Source organism: Myotis brandtii, unplaced genomic scaffold (genome assembly GCF_000412655.1).
Source record: "Myotis brandtii unplaced genomic scaffold, ASM41265v1 scaffold612, whole genome shotgun sequence".
Taxonomy (NCBI): Eukaryota; Metazoa; Chordata; class Mammalia; order Chiroptera; family Vespertilionidae; genus Myotis; species Myotis brandtii.
Genome location: NW_005370328.1, coordinates 1,826,163 through 1,848,041, shown reverse-complemented (window position 1 = coordinate 1,848,041; position 21,879 = coordinate 1,826,163). Strand labels below are relative to the sequence as shown.

The 21,879-nt window shown below is 43.3% G+C and overlaps 1 protein-coding gene across 1 annotated transcript in view; it reads right to left on the bottom strand.

Moving 5' to 3' along the window:
* Positions 1-21,879, bottom strand: part of ESRRG (estrogen-related receptor gamma) — a 460,216-nt gene that overhangs the window by 437,620 nt on the left and 717 nt on the right. The gene's annotated exons all lie outside the window — the stretch shown is intronic.

Here is a 21,879-nt window from a genome sequence, read left to right as displayed (position 1 = left end):
AAGGTTTTCTGGAGTTCTTTCATCTTCAGGCTTTCTTTTTAATTTTATTTTTCAATTATTCAATATTATTTCACATTCAATATTATTTTATGTTAGTTTCACGTGTACAGCGTAAGTGGCTAGACATCAATTCTCTATTTTCCATGTGTGATAAGCAGCATTCACGCCTGGGTTCAGAAGGGAGAAAGAGTTCTCATTGGCATCCAGGTTCAACTGGAAAAAATAATCAAGATGTCACCTGATGCCACAGTTAATGACTATGTTCTCAGTTATGTGGCCCTGCCAGTTGCTGAACCAGCAGAGGAAAGTCAGTGTCATGGAAAGAACATTAAATTTGGAGTCAGGACATTTGAGTGTGAGTCTAATTTCAACCTCTTCCTGCTTTTGCAACCTTGGGCAAGTCATTCAACTTCTTACCACCTGCATTTTCCCTTTAATATTTGCCCTACCATCCTCAAGGAATGGTCCCTGGAGCATCGGTGTTTAGGTGATCACCAGAGGGTGGCGTGAGTGAACCCAACCTCAGGCTTCATAACTCACCTCCTTGATGAGCATTTTGGGATGCCACCTCCCTCTCTCCTCCCTGTGACCAGAGAAAGCCAATACATAAAAATTCAGCAGACCTTTGAAGTGCAATGTCAACCACTGCCCGAGTTGAGGTTCTCCACAGGTCAAACTATATTCTGAGAAATGTCCCTTAGAATTCTAACGGAAGGCAGTTCACAGCACATGTTCGCTGGGTTCTCCCCCATTTCACAAGGGCTCCTCCACTCTGTCCTAACAATGCTTGGCACCGGTGCAGAGCTGTTCCCTGTCAAGGTCAAAGTGCTGTGAATAATCCAAGGTAAGCCCGGGTGATGATGGCATGGCACTCGGAAGATGACTCAGTGAACCGATTCCTCTCCAAACACAGAGCGTTTCAATGACGTCACAGCAAATGCATGTCAGGTGTGCTTTCCTTCCTTTTTTTAAAATATGTTTTTATTGATTTCAGAAAGGAGAGGAGAGGTAGAGATAGATAGAAACATCAATGATGAGAATCATTGATTGGCTACCTCCTGCATGCCCACTACTGGGGATGGAGCCCACAACCCAGGCATGTGCCCTTGACCAGAATTGAACCTGGGACCCTTCAGTCCACAGGCCAATGCTCTATCCACTGAGCCAAACCAGCCAGGGCATGTGCTTCCCTTCCATCCTGAAGAATCACATCTGTGAAGTGAGGCTCTTTTAGTCATGAAACTGGTATTTATTAAACACACCAGAAACCACACATCCAAATGAGCATGACTCTACAAAACAGGCACGTGGGGAGGACATGGAACTACCTGTGATTGCTCTAAACATTTTGGGATTCCTCTTTTAAGATCCTCTGCGTAGCTGGTTTAGGACTCACACAAGAAAACCAATATCATTCCTTTACAGCTGCACTTCATGTAACAAAAATAGCATCTTTCAATCAATCCCAGGCAACCTTGGTTGGTCAGTGAAGTAGGTAACAAAACGGTGGCCCATCAGACTTGCCCAGGCACTTTCTGAGAACACATCAGGCCAGGCTGACCCCGACTCCCGGGAAAGAAGGCCAGGAACGGGAACTGAGGCTCCCCCAGGTTTTCTCTGTGAACTCTATTTGGGGGGCTTGTTGCCAGGTCAGGCTTGGCATGGGAAGTCTGACCAGTTAACCTTCCATTACTCTACAGACACGAAGCCTGAACCTCTAACATCCAAGCATTCCTTCACTCAACCAGTGTCTGTGGAGCCCTGACTTTTGTTATAGGAAGAGGAACCTGCTGGTAAAGAGAAGGCAGAGGGAAAGGGGATGAATGGTTAGGTCCAAAACATCCCAACTGGACACATCCAATTGAATGCATAAATAAGTAGAACAATAAATCAATGTTTCTCTCCTACCCTCTCCCTCCATTCCTCTCTTTATAAAATCAATAAATAAAATTTTTAAAAAAATATAATTGCCCAATACCATTTCAAACTGACAAGATACAAACTGAATTAAATATTAGCCCCATTTCTTACTTTTATTCTAGTTTCTCTGCTCCCAAACTTGGTCCAAGGTATCAATTACCTGTAGGGTCATTAAGTCCCCAGAGCAAATTTAAACCAAAAATAAACAAGTGGGACTACATCACACTAACAAGAGTCTGCACAGCAAAAGACACAACCCACAAAATCAAAAGGCAACCATGGAATAAGAGAAAAGAGTTAAGGGGGGAGATAAAAATTAGATCAAAGGGGCAAAGCACTTTGTAACTGATAAAGGGCTATGTGAGAGTGCGATATTATTATCCTATCAGCAGACTGGTCCCCAAGCAAGGCTTTGAAGCCACAGAATGGGAGTGTCCTGAAGTGGAGATTGAGGTAGGCAAGGGTCTTGAGCAGCAAGTGTTGAGTGGCACAGGGCACTGGGCTTGGTGAGAATTGGAAGAAAACAGTGACGTTCCCGTGTGATGAAAAGCAGCAGTTTTCCCATTCATAATACATGTCAGATCTGACATTTTGCAACAACAACAACAAAACACAATTTCATAAACTCTACAATTTGAAATTCATCATAAAACCCTTCTTTACCGATGACCCTTCTATGGTGAGTAACAAATCTTGGGGAAAGTTCACATGACATCTTAGTCTCTAGGAAAGAGCTTTGGAAGGATTGTGGGTGAAGCATGGTTTCAGGTGAATTCATTTGCATAATTAAAATGCAATATCATCTAATTGCCAGTCCCAGTGACCCTCTCATTTCTTAAGACCCCATCAGACCCACCTGCAAAATCAGTCCCATTCCAAGAGCAATGTCCATCCTGACCCCTAGACAGAGGTGATCCAAGGAGGCTAAACATGTCATTATCCTCATTCTTCTGGTCTTGTGCTGACTGGATATGGAACTCCAGTAACTGAATTCCTTCTTCCTGTCATCAAATCCCCACTTTGCTCTAGCCATAATCCTCATAACCAATTATTTTAAGTCATCATATGTTATACTCCTAGTGTGGTTCTGGCACGTGCTAAGTGCTTTCTTATTTTGGCAGCACTATAACCCAAGAAGGTAGGCAGTATCTTATTTTTTTAGAATATATAGAGAGATTAAATAACTTGGTCCAAGCCAGGAGTTAATAAGTAGCAGGACCAAGATTTGGGTTGAGCTGTTTACCTCCTGAGCCTTGGAATCGCTCCTGAATGCTGGTCCATGCATGGGTCCTACCTAAAGCCATAGTCGCTGCTCATTGGTCTTCCATGGACTCTGTAGCTGGTTGGAATAGCAATCACCTACCAGTCTCTGGACTCTCCTGATGTACAGGAGCATCCACCAGTCTCCATGGTAAAAGATTCAGTGCACTAGTCTCCTGCTTAAACTTCCTGCTCATGGGTGATCAGCCCAGTATCTGCCCCATCCTAGTAATCTCAGTGTCTCTGGCCTATGATTTGTAAGCATGTGAAGTTGGGCTGTGTCTCCTAGAGGGAGTCTCCTTCACCTTATTTCACTTTCTAGATAAATAAAATAAACCTGAGGCCATATAATGATTATTTAAGAAGTAAGTCCCAGGGACTGAATCAGATTGTGGTGAATTAGGTTGTCTGTAGAAATTAAACATGAATGCCCCATCCCATATTGGCAACCAAAATGGTAGGCTTCATTGCTAAGAATAAAAAACCATGTTTTCTTCCAAAGACAAAAAAGAAATCCTGAGATTTAGTGCAAGTTTTTAAATGCAATAGTCTCTGAACAACAGTCAAACAATTTTCAAGCAAAGAAACCACTGTTCTGGAAGTAGTGGTACTTGGGATCTAGATATGCAAGAGGTCAAAGGGAGGTTTTGTGAGTGAAGAGCAGTATGAAGGTCAGACCTCCAGTCTGTTGACCCTCCCTGCTCCATCACAGCTCCAAAGCCCTTGGTTTATAGCACACACATCACCACCACCAATACCACCACCACCTGGCCTCGGTGTTTTAAGTTGTTTTTCTGTGCTTTTTTAAAGTGATTTTTATGACTAGTTCCTGAAAGTATTTAGTTAAGTATGAATTGGTTTGACAGGATAGTAAAAGGCATAGGTTTTGCCTTAGGTACAGAATATAACAGAAGAAAAGTTCCCAGTTTCTGGGAGGAACAGCCTCACTTAGCAGGAGAGGGATTTTCTGAAACAAAAATTCCCTTAGCAATCTTCTTAGTAGTATCAGCTATCCTGTTACACGTTGCTTGACTGGCCTGAAGTTTTGCTGACATGGGACATTGGCTTTGAATTTTGTTATCCTCCCCTAACAACCATGACCTGGTCTGCAGCCTTACTGCCTTAACCTTGACAACCTTCTTTGCTTGACTTTGAACTGCGCCAAACTCACATCTCTCACTCTGAAGTGGAAGACACTGTAAAAATTACTGGCAAACAATAGATTTTGTCTAATGTTATGCTTTCACGACACTCTACATGCCTATCATGCTTTAAAAATTGGTCTCCTTCTCCCTCAGTTTACCACCTACTTGGAAAAGAGAAATTTAAGACAAAGACAGGTTAATCAGATCTGGGTATATTGATTAGATTAATCACTGTCCTTATATGCATCTGTTTTGCAAGCTAAGAAGAGATATTACAGCAGAACTCAAACTTTCACTAATTTCCATATCCTCTGGCCTATGTTAATGGTCTGGCTTAATCTTAGAAAACAAAAGGAAAAAACGGGGGGGGGTGATTTTGCCACTCTGTTAGGTTATATCAGAAAAATTAGAGATAAGTAAATAACAGTACAGTACACAAGTCTCCTTTTTCCAAGAACACTTGATAAGGTCCCCCTTGCGCATGCCCACCAGATTTTGCATGGCTCCAACTTTTCTGCCTTGAATTAACAGCTTAGGTTGCAGTTGTTATTAGTAGTGACATCACCCAGCATTCAAACTACAAGTCAACTCTTCATGTCTGATTTCAATGCCAGCGCTTCCTTGATAGAGAGTGATTTCGAGTCGTCTCCTTTGACATGGGAGCTAAAACTTATGCATAGATATTGCACTTTTTCCTCCTTGGCCCTAGTTTGGAAAGTTTGTTGTATTAAGCAACAGACATAGGAAAAGGTTCAAGTTTTCCTTAACAGTTGCATTTAAATGCATCTACAAATATTTCATTGTAGACAGTGGGACTGGAAGTTCAAGGAGAAGTAACCTATCAGATATATGGTCTGTCTCTAGGCCCAAACTTAATGCTGAAATATATTTTTAAAACTCCCCTAAAATTCAGTATTAGCTACTTATGCACAAGGCCATCGTATTGCCTGCATACAATTATTTAAGATGTTATGCTTGGAAATAGTTAGATTTTTATGACTGCTGGGCCAGAGCCAACAATATATAATTTTATGCCATAAAATACCACCTTTTCCTTTGGCTGTGGAAATTTATATGTACATATTTATGTGCTTATATAGATAAAAAATCTTCATAAACAGAGTGGCCCATTTGAGGTGAACTCTATTTAAAGCATGCCACTCCTGACTCTGATAATATTATTGCTGTGACTAAAAAAATAAGTTCAGCACCTCCCCATCCCTTACCAAATCAAAAACAAACACCTCGAACTGGTATTCAACTCTCTCCACAGTTTTCAAAACATTTTCCTGGCTTTTTGTCTTATTCTTTACCATACACCATCTTAACCTATCCAAAAGAAACTAGGTAGAGTGATCACCCCCACCCCTAACCTCTCTGTTGCATTTCCTGGGCTCATCGTCCTGTTCTCTGTGATCCAGCTTCACCGTCCTCCTTGCCCAAGCATACCAGGTGTGCTCCTCCTGTGGCAGCTCTGATTTCACTGTTCCCTCCACCTGGAGTGCTCTTCCCCCAGACTTCCGTGGGGTTGGCTTCCTCACTTCCTTCAGGTCTGGAGTTAAAAGTCACTTTCTTCTCATGGATGCCTTCCCCATCCACCTGTTCTGATTCCCACCCTCCCAAACATTTCATAACCCCTCCCCTTTTCTTATTTTCATAGCACTTATCATAACCTTATATGCTATACATTTACCTCCTCATACTGTTCACTGTCTCTCCACTAGAACATAAGCTGCATTAGCCCACAGACTTTTGTACGTTTCATTCACTACTCAGCACAGTGTCTGATATTTAACAGCTGCGTCTTGTAAATCTGATGAATGAATGAAGAAATGAATGGATGGATGAAGAAATGAATGAATGAATGAACTAATGAATTTATAGCAGGCTGTTGTCCAATCCATGGGCTATTTCTCAATGGTAATTTCTGGTATAAGTGGATACAGAGAGGAGGGAAGACTGAATGAAAGGTTTATTAATGTGTGTATTTTTCCAAGATCCTGATCTCACATTCAGCCTGTTAAAGTGTCTGGATTTTGTGTAGGTGTTACAGATAAAATAGATTAAGACAGGCACTTTTCCGTTTTATGGATATAAATATCTTATTTATCTTAAGAGGAATGGGTGAAGCCAACAGCACGGATAATGGCAATCACTGGCAGGTCCTAACTCTGCTTGTCGTCTCATTGGCAAGTTCCCAAGTCGAGTATAATGATTTGCTACTAATTCAAACCAAACTAATATGAAACCATGATTTGCCTTATGTATTTAAAGAAGTAAGATAACTCCCATGGTATCTATTGTACTAATTTTATCCAAAAGCTGAGTGTTTTGACCTGATGACACTTACAGTATGACACGGAAACAGGTGGAATGAATACCATATTTTACAAACTTACGGGTAAAGCAATTCTTCACAACCCTTTAGTGTTTTAACACCCATACTGTCAGAATATTCTTATTAAAGTCCAACATAGATGTTCTCTGTTATAATTTTGACATCATTCATTAAAAAACAGAAAATAAAAGGAGACAGTTATCATGCCACTGAGAATGTGGCAACGAAGTTAGACATTTTCTAACGGAGAGTTACCAGTCTGCTTTCTCCCCACATCCTCGCCTCTTGCCCCCTCTTTGAATCTCCTTCCTAATGGTGTTTCTCCCTCTATCCGCCCACTGGGTCAGTGGTAAGTATGGAATTGACAAGAACATCTAGTTCCAGATGGTTACAAACAAATTAGAAAATTGGGTACCTTAGAGATGGGATACGCCAGTGATGGCAAACCTATGACACGCGTGTCAGAGGTGACACGCGAACTCATTTTTTTGGTTGATTTTTCTTTGTTCAATGGCATTTAAATATATAAAATAAATATCAAAAATATAAGTCTTTGTTTTACTATGGTTGCAAAAAATTTCTATATGTGACACGGCACCAGAGTTAAGTTAGGGTTTTTCAAAATGCTGACATGCCGAGCTCAAAAGGTTCGCCATCACTGGGATACACCATAACCAAATAATTCTGGACAAATCAATCAACTTCATTAAGCTTCCATTTTCCTACCTGTATAATTTGGACTTAAAAACTTTTAACTTACAGGGGATGTAAAGTGTTTTCAATGTCATATTGATGATCGCTGTTACTATGCACAATAGAGAGAGAAACATGTCATAGCGATAAAAACACTGGCTCTGAGCTTTGTCGTTACTGGGTTCCAATCCTATTCTGTGCTACACAGCGCTGGCCCCTTGAAAGGCTGCACTGCCATTCTCGGCCTCAGTTTAGTTACAGAAAAGAAACAGATAACAGTGCTCCTTGGGATCGTGCGAGGATTAAATAAAATTAAATGATTCAAGAATTAAATGAAATTAAAGAATTAAGTAAAATTTTTTAAAGTGCCCTCAAAACAGTTGATATTATTATTTTTTAAAAAGAGGGAGCAGGAGCAGGAGAGGGAGAGGGAGAGGGAGAGAGAAGATAGAAACATCAATGATGAGAGAATCATTGATCACCTGCCTCCTGCACACCCCTGACTGGGCAATATTATTTTAATTGTCAATAAACCCATTTGCATGTCCAGACTAGTAAATTTTCCTTGGCTTTCTTTTCCAGAACTAAATTATCTTGAGGTTTTTAACCTTCATTCAATGACACTGATATCTTCAACTTCTCTAGAATAATTTTTGATACTTGTGATGCTTTTAGAGAATATTTATAGAAAGCAGTCTCTAAAATAAGCCAGTTTAAAAGGCTAAGTAGGTAACAGGTATTTAATGCTTCATCAAAAAGTTCAAAATTCTTTACATTTGACCAAAAGTAGCACTGACCTTGCTTTCACAAATCTATCTTCGTCTCTGCAAAGCCCACATCTTAGGCATTTCCTATGCAATAATAGTAGCTAAAAATGATTTAGTGCTTACTATGCATCAGGCCCTGTTGAAAGCATTTTCCCAATATCAATGCTGGTAATTCTTCCAACAACCATATGTGGTAAGTATATTACTATCCTCATCTTAAATGTGGGGAAACTGAGAAACAGAACCAAGGCTATACCACTGGTAAGTGTCCACGGGAAGAAATGAGCCCAGGCAGTCTTGATTCTGCATCCTAGGCTCCTAACCACTCTACCAAACCTTATTCATAAAACACGGACAACTCGAAGGCCTACATTCAGCATGGCCATCTTTGTGGCCTGAAGTTACTGGACAAACTGTCAGATTCACCCTTATCGCTGTGTAGACTCGGCCTCGGAGCCTGTAGCTATATTTAGTCCTGCTTGCCACAGGAAGTCACGAAAATCAATCTGATTGGGCCATCAGTCACATGATGCTCACTTCTAATTCTCATCATTAAGATCTACAAGAAGCCCTAACCGGTTTGGCTCAGTGGATAGAGCATCGGCCTGCGGACTCAAGGGTCCCAGGTTCGATTCCGGTCAAGGGCATGTACCTTGGTTGCGGGCACATCCCCAGGAGGGGGTGTGCAGGAGGCAGCTGATCGATGTCTCTCTCTCATCGATGTTTCTAACTCTCTATCCCTTTCCCTTCCTCTCTGTAAAAAATCAATAAAATATATTTTAAAAAAAAAGATCTACAAGAAGAACTGTGGGTTCATTCAGGCCAACCACTATCCCCTCTGCTCACATTAGATAGGGATTATACAATCTTCCAAAGGAAGAGAAAGAAGCGCGCGCTCTCTCTCTCTCTCTCTCTCTCTCTCTCTCTCTCACACACACACACACACCCAAATGCACATGAAGGTGGAAAAAATACACACTCTGGCCTTGATTATCTGCATACTTCATGTGGGGGTAAGAGAGGTATGGGGCCTTATAAATATCTATTTCAAAGAAACCAATAAAGGGTGAAACTAAACCAGCAACATTCATTACTGTGCACAAACTAAATTCAAAAAAGGTCTTGCACAAGCCAAAGTTAAGTGCACTCTATCCCAAACAGGGCATTTATAGTGTTAACTTTTTTCCACCATAGATAGTAGCTGTTAGTATGGTTAGAACTAAATTCAACAGATTCAAAATAACGTTCTATCATACTGACCCCAAGAAACAGTGGTAGCCCTTTAACATGAATTCCTTCACATCCATGCTGTGAAAATAACCCAGCAATGGACCAGGCAAATAGCTGAATCCCTCCCTAGATCTGCCCTAATGACTGAATGCTCACCTCCGGTATGTGATGAAAAGAAAGAGAGGGATGCCCTGGCCAGTGTGGCTCAGGTGGTTGAGCATCGCCCTATGCACCGAGGAATTGCCAGTTCAATTCCTGGTCAGGGCACATGCCCCAGTTATAGGCTCAATCCCCATTAGTGGGCATGCAGGAGACAGCCAATCAATGTTTCTCACATCTATGTTATTTCTCTCTCTCCCCCTCTCTCTACAATCAATAAAAACATACCAAAAATAAATAAAAGAGAGGGAGAAAAGAAATAGGCAAGGATACATTACTTTATAATCTGCCAACCTTTTTCTTGTAGATTCATCCTAATTTTATTGAATCCTGCAACATGAGGGCCGAGTTCATCTTTATTGTATGGTCTCTGCTTTTCCGGTAGCTTGGTTGGACTTGATTTACTTAGGAGAGAGTGTCCCTTGAGTAAATATTCAATGGTTTTTAAAATAACAGAAGCATTATTTGAAACAAAGGTTGGATTGGAAAGTAAATGTAAACTCAAGGTTTAATTACACAGTGTGTCATAATGGAACTCCTTAGCCAGGGACTTAAAACACTCTACAGTTGTGCCCCAACTTGCCTTTCCAGTGTTTTCTTGTACTTCCTACTGGTGAGGGAGAAATTGTGTGAGCTTTTGGGGTCAGTAAGATCGTTTATTCACAAACACTGGACAAATACTATGTGCAAATTACAGCCACAGGTCATGGGAATACAAAAATGAATAAGATTAATAAATAATAATAAATGCTGCTCCATTTCTGTGAGAAGCTCACATTCTAATAAAGGGGAACAGACACAGCTACAACAGTAATTATAATCTGGTCTCTGTGAAGTAATAGAAATTTGCTGAATATACAGTGAAATGACTGCTCCTAAATACCCGCAAGCTACCTCAATATTCACTCTTCCAACTCATTTTCTTCTAGTGTTTCTTATCTTGACCATCCAGGAACACAGGGACCATCCTTGAGGCCTCATTCACCCTTGATGCTTCGTTCACCTTCATCTACCATATGTAATCCTAAATATGAATCATTTCATCTCCATGGTCACAACTCTAATTCAACATATCAGTATCTCTTACCTGAACTAACAAGTTTAGCATCATCCACTAGGCCAGTGGTCGGCAAACTGCGGCTCACGAGCCACATGAGGCTCTTTGGCCCCTTGAGTGTGGCTCTTCCACAAAATACCACGTGTGGGTGTGCACATACAGTGCGATTGAAACTTCGTGGCCGCTCAGAAGTCATACGGCTCTTTGGCCCCTTGAGTGTGGCTCTTCCACAAAATACCACGTGTGGGTGTGCACATACAGTGCGATTGAAACTTCGTGGCCCATGCTCAGAAGTCAATATTTTGTAGAAGAGCCACACTCAAGGGGCCAAAGAGCCGTATGTGGCTCGCGAGCCGTAGTTTGCCGACCACTGCACTAGGCTAACCCTCGCTTTCTTCACACAGAAGATGAAATCTTAAAAAAAAAATGCTGATCAGATCTTCTCTATTTCATTGTATTGGCTTTCCATTCCTCTTAGAAGAAAGAGAAACTTCCTTAACGTGGCTTATGAGGTTCTTCAGAGTCTAGTCCCCACTTATTTCTAGAGCCTCACCCTGTACCTCATTGCCTACCCCAAGTGCCCACCAAACCTGGTCTTTATTTAATCCCTTCATATATCCTAATAGGACTCAGGACATGCTACCCCAAAATATGTCCCTGGCCATACTTAGTATTTTAAGCTGAAGGAGTTTGTGAAAGTGGCAGAAGCAGAAAGGACTCTCTGACCCTCCCCACTCTTCTCTCCTGTAGTCAGGAGACCCTCATGGGAGAGGTGCTCTCTCTGTACCCAGAGGAAGGACCATTCTTGTCTCCAAGACAGAGGGACATCTAGAAGAGTCCAAATGGACAGGCCTTTCTCAGCTGAAAGTGAGGGAGGGCTTTGGAGGACAATCATCATTCTAGCACAGAGGCTCTCAGATATTAGACCTCATCGCTTTAGGTAACCCCCCAAGCCATCTACCCACACTCGTGTGGCTCCCTAACTGGGTTCATGACCACACCATTCCCTCCCCTCACCCACACCCTCCCACCCCACCCCCCTGGTGCCCAGAGACTAGGGTGGCCCACTTTGGTTTTTACTTATACCTTATGTTCTGTGGCCGGTCATTTTTTATCTCTTAACTATCCTTTGAGACTGCCCACTGTACTAAATCCCCTCGACTGCCCTGGTTTGTGCCTCATCTCCTACCATGCAGACTTGTAGGATGGCCGGCTAACTGGTCACCCTGTCTCCGATATGAACCTAGCAAGGACATCCTTCACACTACCAGGAGAGTGATTTTCCTAAAATGCAAATCTGATGATCATTTCACTCCCTTTTTACAACCCTTCAGTGATTTCCCATGGCAAAGGTCCAAATTGCTTTGCAGAGCACAAAAGGCCCTCTGTGGTTCTGTCCCCGAGTCTCTCCAGCCTCATTTCTGACACTTGACTATTCCCCTCCCCCAAGCAGATCACACGGGCAGCTTCGGTTACATCGAGCTATGTCACACTGCTCTGTTCCTTTGTGTCTCTGCTCATGTGTTCCTTCTGCCTACCAAATGATGACATGTTTTTAAAGACCCAATACAGCTGACAACTCTTCTTCTGTGACATTACCCCAACTCTCCTCCAAGCAGTTTATCGCTCTTTCCTTGTTATGTTTCCTTTTTTCCATGAATTTTGTGGAATATCTGTCCCTTTTAGGCATTGTGTTTAAGCACTGGGTGTGAGGAGCAGAGAGAGATATGGACCCTACCCTTGTGGAGCTGAATGTCTAATGGTTAGGTCCTAACTTCTTTCCTGTTGGTTCCCCCTTTTTCTCCATCCTAAATATACTTCTACTGTGTCCCAAAAAGGCTTTCTCTCTTCCCACTTCTGAGTCTTTACTCATATTCTTGCCTTTATATAAAACACCCTAAGCTCATTTCTTTTTTTTTCTACTCTGATTCCACCTCTACCTATTTAAAAAAAATATATGTTTTTATTGATTTCAGAGATAGAGGAATGGAGAAAGATAGAAACACTGATGACAGAGGATCATCATTTGGCTGCCTCCTACACGCCCCGTACCGGGGTTCAAACCCAAAACCCGGGCATGTGCCCTGACTAGGAACTGAACTGGTGACCTTTTGGTTCATAGGTTGACACTCAACCACTGAGCCACACTGGCTGGGCCACCTTTACCCATTTTTAAAGACCAATCTCACAGCAATCTCCTGTACTCAGTATTTCCTATTCCTCATGGCCAGATTCAAGAACCCCATGGAACCACCATCTCCGTGCTTTTAACTTATTTAGCACTTACCAGATATTTCTTTGGTGTTGTAACAATGTATGTCCTTACCCTTCCTGACTACCTTTGAGCCTAAGTTGTAAGCTCCCTGAAGACAGTAACTGCATTTAACTCTAATTGTTCAAGGAGATGAGCAGAGGTAGCTGAATTTAGACTTTGAATGGAAGAGACCAACACTTAGTGATTTGGCACCTCCTAACAAAGAATGAAAAGGTGAAGACTCTTGTACTGTGACATTTCTTTATTTCACTTTGTATATCCCTGAGCAAGCATGGGTGGTAAGACCTGCTTATGAATAAACCATGTACTTAACAAACAATAAAGCAACGTATCCTTAAACATTATGATAACCAAGAAAAACAAACAGCTCTGAAGAGGCTTCTTCAAGAACTCGCAGGGCGGGAATCGAGGTGGTGATGTGGCTGCTCTCTGGGTAATTTGATAACTGTCAACAACCCAACTATTTAAATCCATCCATCAGGGGAACACACGCCTCTGAGTTATCTGTGTGGTTGCCAAGTCACTTTGTTCTGTTTAGAGAAAGCCACTGAAGAAAAGACGAAGAACAAAGGAAGAACCTAAGAGTAGTTGGACTTGGCCAGCCCACTGAAAATGCCTATATCTTCCTTTTCCCCACAACCTTCTTCATAAAAGTAGGCAATGCACGGACAGGAAGTATGTTTTAGCAAATAATCATATTACAAACACCTAGCCAAAGGCTGGTGTCCCTCAGATAATACATAGCCTTCCGTGTGGGGGACTGACATGGGTCCCCCACTAAGATGTTCAATGCTCACCAAATGAGCCCCAATGGCCTCATATGTGTGGAGGATCCTGAAACAATTATCAGCCGAGAGACCAGAGACACACCCAGGATCCCCTCCATGTTCAAGTTCACACCAAGTCCAACCTCTGAAGACAGCCCGGACACTAGTTATTTAAAGTCAGAGCAAACCTACCCTGGGGGAAGGGATGCAGTGGGATTCCCTTTTTTATAATACACCCCACATGTATACCAGGGCTGCAGATGCGGGCCATCCATGGACGTAGGGCCCCACAGAATACGCTTGATAAAGCTATGTGATAAAAACATCTTACTTCTACAGAATACCTCAAATAAGACAACTTCCCCAAATGCATCGACCCCTATGAATCTCTTATTGAAACCCCAATTTGTAAGAGAACTATTAAGAATGCATTGGCATTTATTTTTTTCCCTATGCTTCTCAGTCTATCTTTTCTTCGTGTCAAATTAACCTAATCAAATATTTTCAGATTTTTTTTTTTTAGTATTGAGACCAGCTATGCTTAAAATTTAGTGTGTATAAAAAGCTTTGGCGAGAACTATTAACATGATGAGTCCTAGGAATTCAGTATTTCTAGAGCAGGGCCAAGGACTGTGCATTGTACACACATATCCCAAGTCATTCTGATGTAGGTGTTCAGGTGGAACCCACGCTCTGAAATGCTGATCAAGAGACGTCGTAGAGGAGGAGCCCTCGACGTGATATCAGAAGCTTGGGCTCAAGGCTGGGATCTGCACCCTCACTACTTGTGAGGTCAAGGGCAGTAATCTCTAACCTCACTTTCCATCCCTGTGGGGTTCATAAATGGTCTCTTAACCTACCCACTAGCTAGCCACCTCTCTATCCACATCGTAGGTTTGTATAATGAGAAAGCATTTGTAAAACTCTGCCCCAAACCCTAGCAGGTACTTGATACACACTGTGCAATGAATCATTAAACTCACAGCTGTTTTAGTTCGACACACGAAGGGTTTCTGCTGATTATTTAAAAACATGGAAACCAGGGCTGGACCCATTGTGCTGGGCTCATCCATGCCAATCAGTCTGGTGATCTGTTCCACAGAACATCTGGCTCGAACTCATGACACAGTATTGGCCAAATTGTAGAGAGGTCCAAGCTATGTGACACTGGCCACTACACACCAAGTATTACAGTATTTCATCTGCTTGGTACCAGGCCTTCAAAAAATGGATTCCTCCCTCTGGAGTGGGAAAATCTCTGGAGTAAATGCTTTGGTTACCATCTGTATCTTTACAAAAGTAAGGTTCTTGTGTATCAAGCATCCTCATTAATAATAATTAACCTTTGTTCAAAAATTGGGATGACAGCTGTGCATGTGGCTTGTGCAGGAGGTTTGCACATGGACACTTAGAACGTGTCGAGGGAGTTGCCCAATAGTACACCCCATAAAATGACAGATGCAGAATCTGCCCAAGACTTCTGATGGGCGGAATGAGAGATGTCTAATCAGTGTTCACCATAAGCCTTCTTACTCAACAGCCAAATAATTAAATAAGATGAAGATCTGATTCAACCATTGTTTGGTTATTTTTTAATTCATAAATCAATTGCCCCAAAACAGCCAATTTGAGAGAACAGGCAAAGCCTTTACATCCAATACTGTCCATTTATAGTCTTACTGCTTTCCTAATTTTTGTTTTGTAACATATTTTGCAATGATTTAGTTTCTCTTGTGTCTGACTCCAAGATCTTTCTCCCAGGAACCTTACAAGTATATCAGCTGACACACAGGCCTGTGTGTGGCTGGGTTAGACATGGCTAAGTGAGGGACACCCTGTCAACCTTTCCATCTTCCTGGTTGTTGTTGGTTTAAAGCAGATCCTTAATGTTATTTAAACATGGGAGGCTATTTGAAATTTCTTGGTAGATGAATTTGATAGTGATAATTTAAAAACACACACTCAACTATTGTCATCTTGAGATAAAAGATCGCATTCACCTGGGGTGACAACTTATCTGGATAACCTAGGACTTCTTCGAGATCAAGGTTAAGGTAGCACTAGCTGTTTCCTTTTCTAGAACAACAGCAGAACCCTTAGGTAGTCCCTGATAATCTGTATTTGATAAAGTCGTCATCTGGACATTACGAAAGAGTCTTTTCTCTTTTTAAGTTTGGCACTTTAATGTTTTGTTTTGTGTTTAATCTGAGGAATGATTAAAACAACTACTGTTAAACTGGACTTTATCAAAAATCAAAAATTTTTATGAACTGCAGGGCATTATCAAGACAGTGAAAAACCCAGAGACTGGGAAAAAATATAAATATTTGCAATCACATATCTGATAAGGGTCCAATCTTCAATTCAACAATGAAAAGATAAACAACCCAACTAAACAATGGGCAAAGACCATGCAGAGACATTTCTCCAAAGGAGATGTTTAAATGCCCAATAAGCACACAAAAAGATGCATCGCATCATTAGTCATTCAAAATATACAAACAAAACCACCGTGCAGTACCTCTTACATCCACTAGTATGGCTATACTTTTTTTAATGGAAAATAAAATAAATGCTGGCAAAGATGTGGAGAAATCAGAACCCTCACACATATGGTTATAAAACGGTACAGCCACTGTGGAAAGCAGTATGGTGATTCCTCAAAAAGTTAAACATAGAGTTATGATTTTACCCAGCAATTCCAGTCCTAGGAAGATAACCAATAGATCTGAAAATGTATGCTCAAACAAGACCTATACATGGATGTTCCTAGCAGCCTTATTCATAATAGCCCAAAAAGTAGAAAAAAAACAAATGTCTATCAACTGAGGAGTATATAAACAAAAGGTGATATATCCATAAAATTGCATATTACTCAGCCATAATAAATATGAGAAATGAAGTCATGACATATGTTACAACAGGAATGACCCTTGATAATATTATGCTGAGTGAAAGACACCAGACACAAAAGGCCAAATGTTAAATTATTTAAGTTATCAAGTGTCCAGAACAGGCAAACCCATGGGGAATGACTGCTTAATGGTACAGGGTTTCCTTTGGGGATGACGACAACATTATGGACTTAAGTGGTGGTGATGGTTACACATCATTGTGAATGTAGTAAAAAGCCATTCACACCGTAGGCCTTCAAATGGCTCAAATGCCAAATTTTGTAGTATCTGGAATTATACCTTACTCAAAAAAAGAAAAACAATACCAGCTTAAACCCCAAGTAGGGAAAGCAAGAAGCTTCTTCTTCCCATACTAAGTAACGTCACACAGCATATCTCCCAGCTGATCCTAAGCAGTGAAATGCCGCCTTTAAGGAGGTGCATGGCTGGCTGACAAGTTGTCCCTATTCCCTTTATTTCATGGGGTCATTTACCATTAGGCCTTTGCTCTTCAATGCATTTTCGGCTTGTCACATTGCCAGCCGAAAGTTCAACTTTTCTGATGTTACATCTCATCTCCCCTTCCAAACATTTCTTGTCAACAGTCTAGCCCAGTGGTCGGCAAACTGTGGCTCGGCAAACCACGGCTCGTGAGCCACATGCAGCTCTTTGGCCCCTTGAGTATGGCTCTTCCACAAAATACCGACTTCTGCGCATGGGCCACCAAGTTTCAATTGCACTGTATGTGTGTGCCCGCACGTGGTATTTTGTGGAAGAGCCGCGGTTTGCCAACCATGGGCATCACTGGTGAATGAATACCTTGAGATCCTTCTCCCTTCCAAAGGATAGTACATGTTTATTTTTAAATAATAGATTATTGATAACTCTGTGTGAGGAGGGATAGGATTTGTCATAAATCAGTCATTTGAATTGTCCCTTCATTTACATAAGCAAATAGGAAACTATGATATATCACAAGTACCATGTGATCTCACTTACATGTGGAATCTAATGAACAAAATGAACTGATGAACAAAAATGAAACAGGCATGGAGACTTGGAATAGACTGACAGCTGTCAGAGGGGAGGGGAATGGATGGATGAAAAAAGGCAAAGAGATTAGCCAAAAAACATATATACATAACACATAGACACAGACTACGGTGTGAGGATGGCCAGAGGAAAGGGGGTGGGGGCTGGCTGAAGGTAGGTAAAGAGGGGGAGATGGGGACTGAATGAGGCTTTGCTTGGGGCAATGGCACAGGATGCAGTGGGCAGATGGTGTTGTGTTGTACACTTGAAACCTGTATAATTTTGTGAACCAATATCACCCCAATCAATTCTATTTTTAAAAAAAAGAAAAAGAAAGAACACTGGAGGAAAACTAATTATTCAATAAGCCTCCCCCCAAACAAAGACATATTTCCTCCTGAAAATAAGTGTCTTTTTAATTACGATAATCTTAACAGAGGTTATATACATGAGTCAGTACTAAAATGTTAACAATAAAACAGAGGCTATATAAATGGGTCTGTAGAATATACTCTATGCTTCAAACTTAATTTTTCTGGGCTGCAAAATTGCCTGCCAACCAGATTATACAAAGGCAAATGTTGAAAATGGTTTACATTTGGAAAACATCTCATTTGAACATGTACTTGTTAAGCGGTTGATGGCAGATTCGGTTACACCAGAGGACCTAATCCTAAACAAGCATGCCGAAGGTAATGGAAAGTTCTGATCATAAATCTAGTTGGCGATGAATTTCAAAGATACAATGTCCTGAAATTATATTATATACCTGAGCTCCTTTTTCTAAATCTCAAAGACAATTTCTACATAAAAAGTCATGTTTATCTTTTATGACATGTCTGTTTAAATGTTCATATGACCAAGTTTATCCCAAACAGGCAGAAAGAAAAAAAAATCAAATATTTGAATAATTCTGGTTTAAAAAAATGACACTCACTTTCGTCTCAAGTATGTGTCTCATTTAGGCGAAAGTAGGGGTGGTTTTAGCTAGAACTACCTGGAGAATTGCAGTGCAAATAATCCTGTCCCATGAGGCTGCCCCTATCTGGCTCGTGCCCTGTTATTTTAAGGAAACTTGAGAAATACTGAAACCAACCTGTTGAAGGTGAACAAGAACTTGAGGAAAATAAACGCTTGTGCAGTGTTTCAAGTCAGAGTCAAGTTAGGTAGAAGCATGCACAGAAGACTTAGCAGGTAGCACTTGTATTCAATGGCCAGGTTTGAAAGATGCCCGGCCCAGTGTATACATCTGAACATACGTGAAAATACTCGCAGAAGCTGAGGACTCGATTCCTTCTCTTTAGGGGAAAATGGAGTTTCATCGGTGAGACATATAAGGAAACCGTGGGCATTCCTTGTCTAACAGAGTCACTGTTCTTTTCTGGGTTCTCCCTCATTCCCTCCCTTTCAGGCCTCAGCTCTTTGCCCAGATATGCTGTAAACTTAATCATGAAATGAAATCCTGGAAGGAGACTGTACTCAGCTCCTTTAAGCTCTCACTTCTCAGGAAGGGAAATCTCTATAAGGACACGCAGCTTAGGAATCAGCCCACGGCTGGAAGATGGAGGGGGTATGGAAGGCAATTGCTCCAGCTCTCAGAAAAGTTGCCGTTGTCTTTTCCCTCCACACACACCCAGCAGAGCAATTCTTTTCCAAGCCAGAGGTCCAGCTGGGGAAAGGGTGAGGGGTGACGCGGTTGCTTCTCGTGCCATTTTAGTCCCCCGATGGCCCAGCCACACTGCAGAGAGGACAGCATGGGGGCTAACGGGGTGGAGGTGAGGCTTGAGAAGACAGGGACTCGCTCATGCACCTCTCTTGGTCTGGGGTGGTTCAAGGTGATCACCCCATCCCTGGTGACACAGCAGCTCAAAACGAAAAGCACGACTTAGGGCCGGGTCAGGTGTTTATGCTCTGATTCTTCCTAAAACAGCTATAACCTCATTAAGTTTACAGCATCAAAGAAGAGCAGGGCCCGCTCACAGGTGGCACAGGTGGCCGCTTCTGCCCAACCCTCCTGCACTGTGTCCCTCTCATCCCCTCTTCTCGGGGCTTCTAGACAGTCACAGACCTGAAGGATTTGTAAAAGGACAGTCCCATGTCCTGCCACTTGCCCGAGTTCCTTGAAAACAGAAGCTATTTTGGAGAGAGTGGGGAGTTTCTCTCCCTTGCACTAGTTCATTTGGAAACAAACAGGCCCCCTTTCTCTGCCCTCTTCTCCTTCCATACACACCAAGTGAGTCCCCTAGTTTTGTCTGGATGGTGGGATGTCACCTTTACTCACACTGAGGAAGGGACTGCAAGGTGCTCCCACCTAGAGTTCCACCTGCAGGTAAAGCCCCAGAGTGTCCGGAGGCCACGCAGTAGGACACTAAGGACAGAACAGAAAGAACCTGCTGGCAGGAGGGAGGACTGGAAGGGTGGGGGCGGGGCACAGCAGAGGTGTGGAGAGCTACCCAGAGCTCCAGGCAAGTGCATTTGCCTTCACTGAGCCCAGGAAGCTCCCAAGTTCTAAGATCCCACCAGAGACTAGCAGATGCCTAAAAGCAGAGCGACCTAAGGGAGCACCAAGTGCCCAGCCTGGCTCCCTGCGCCCACCTCCCAGCCCGATTCCGTGCTGAACAGAATCTCTTGCAGGGGGTGCAGAGGGGGCCCTGGGCCTTCTGGGGCTTTGACCAGCTCCTGAGTGAAGCCTGGGGTAGAACCGGGGGAGGGGGGCGGGGGGGCAGGTGTTTGCATGTGGCTGTGGGTCTGGAACTGGGGATCTGAGAAGCAAGTTAGTTCATGTGCCCCAACAGGCATCCACTACCCGCCACGGCCAGAGAACTTGGGGAAGGCTTTGTTCTTGGGCAAACTCCATGGCTCCGAAAACACCATTTTCCTCTCAAGGGGGACAAGGAGGAAAAACAGTTAGCTAGAGGTCATTCTTTTTTTTTTTAACCAACCTTTCCTTTTACCTCATTTACCATCTTTTCTCTCATTTCCTCTTAACTTACATCTTTTTTTTTACTCCTCTCCTTCCTTCCTTTTTTTCCTCTTGGGATTCACTAAAAGACTACATGCTCAGACTAACACCTGACAAGAGAGCTGAGTGGCATTTACTGTCATGGAACAGGGGTTGGGGAGGGAGTTCTGACATTCCTGGATCCCTGCCTCCTGTTTGGGGCTATAAAGTTGAACTAAGACCAACATCTGCTCATAACCCCGCGTGCAGCCCAGGGATGGGAGCAGAAACTTGCTTCTGCTTTGAACTTGGCAGCTGAATGTTTCAAAGCCCTTTGGCGCCATGGGGATGAGAATCTGGACAGCTCTGGGCCAGGTAGGAGCGGCCCCATCCCGTCAGAACCAAACCCTCCCAGTAGTGTGAGCTCCGGAGTGAAGCAGACCCATCCCCGGTTGCTGTGACTGGAACGAGGTGCTCACACCCCAGAAAGGAAGGCCCCCCTCTCTGGGGCACTGAGACCGACCAGTGCTGGGTCTTCTCTCCCCACCAGTCTATCCAGAGCGGCAGATTGGGCGCTTGGGGAATGGGGTTGCAGGGGGATTCCAACTGCGACATCCACTATGAGAAGAGACACTGGTGGCGGGTAAGAAGTTAATCTGGGGATGGTACAGTGCCCGCGCACGCGCCAGAGGTCGCAGCTCTCTACCTCCACCTTGGGGCTCTGATCTTCTGCCAAAACGCTTCCAAGTCCCGGGTTATTTTCAATTGCAGTCTTCTCTGATCCCTTCCCAAACGTCCTGCCTCGACTCTGGGGGGAAAGGGTGGTTTGAACCACCTTGCGCGCCTCTCAGGCCCCGCGAAAATGCCTGCCTGGCCGCCCGCAGAAGGGCGCGCACAGCCCTTTCGCAAGCACTCCACAGACGCGCGAACCAGAGCGCACCCCTCGCCCGGTTCCGGAACCTGCCTATAGCCTGCCCTGCTGCCCACCGCCTTGAGGTCTCAGTGCCAAAACACAGCAGTGTCATCTAAGGCTCTGCCACTCAGAAAAGGAGGCCAAGGTCAAGGCCCACGGACCGCCGCGATTCGCTCGCGCCTTTGCCATCTCGGCAAGCGAGTCCTGCCCAAAGCGGCTCCAGGAAAAGGCGCAAATTTAGGAACCTGACCCTCTTTCGCCGCCAGCTTCAGCCCACGCCTGTGTCTCCCTCTCCTCTCCACCCAGGGCGGAGCTGAGCCTCTGATGGAGACATCTGTCCCTGCGCCGCAGAGGGCTGGCCCCAGATGGCGAGGCTTCGAGCCCTGCCTTCCCCGCCCGTAGATGGTGCCAGGGCAAAGGAAAGATCTCTGTGCAAATGCGCCCACCCCCTCCCCCAGCCCAGGGCCAGGCCCGGGCTCCCTCCCACC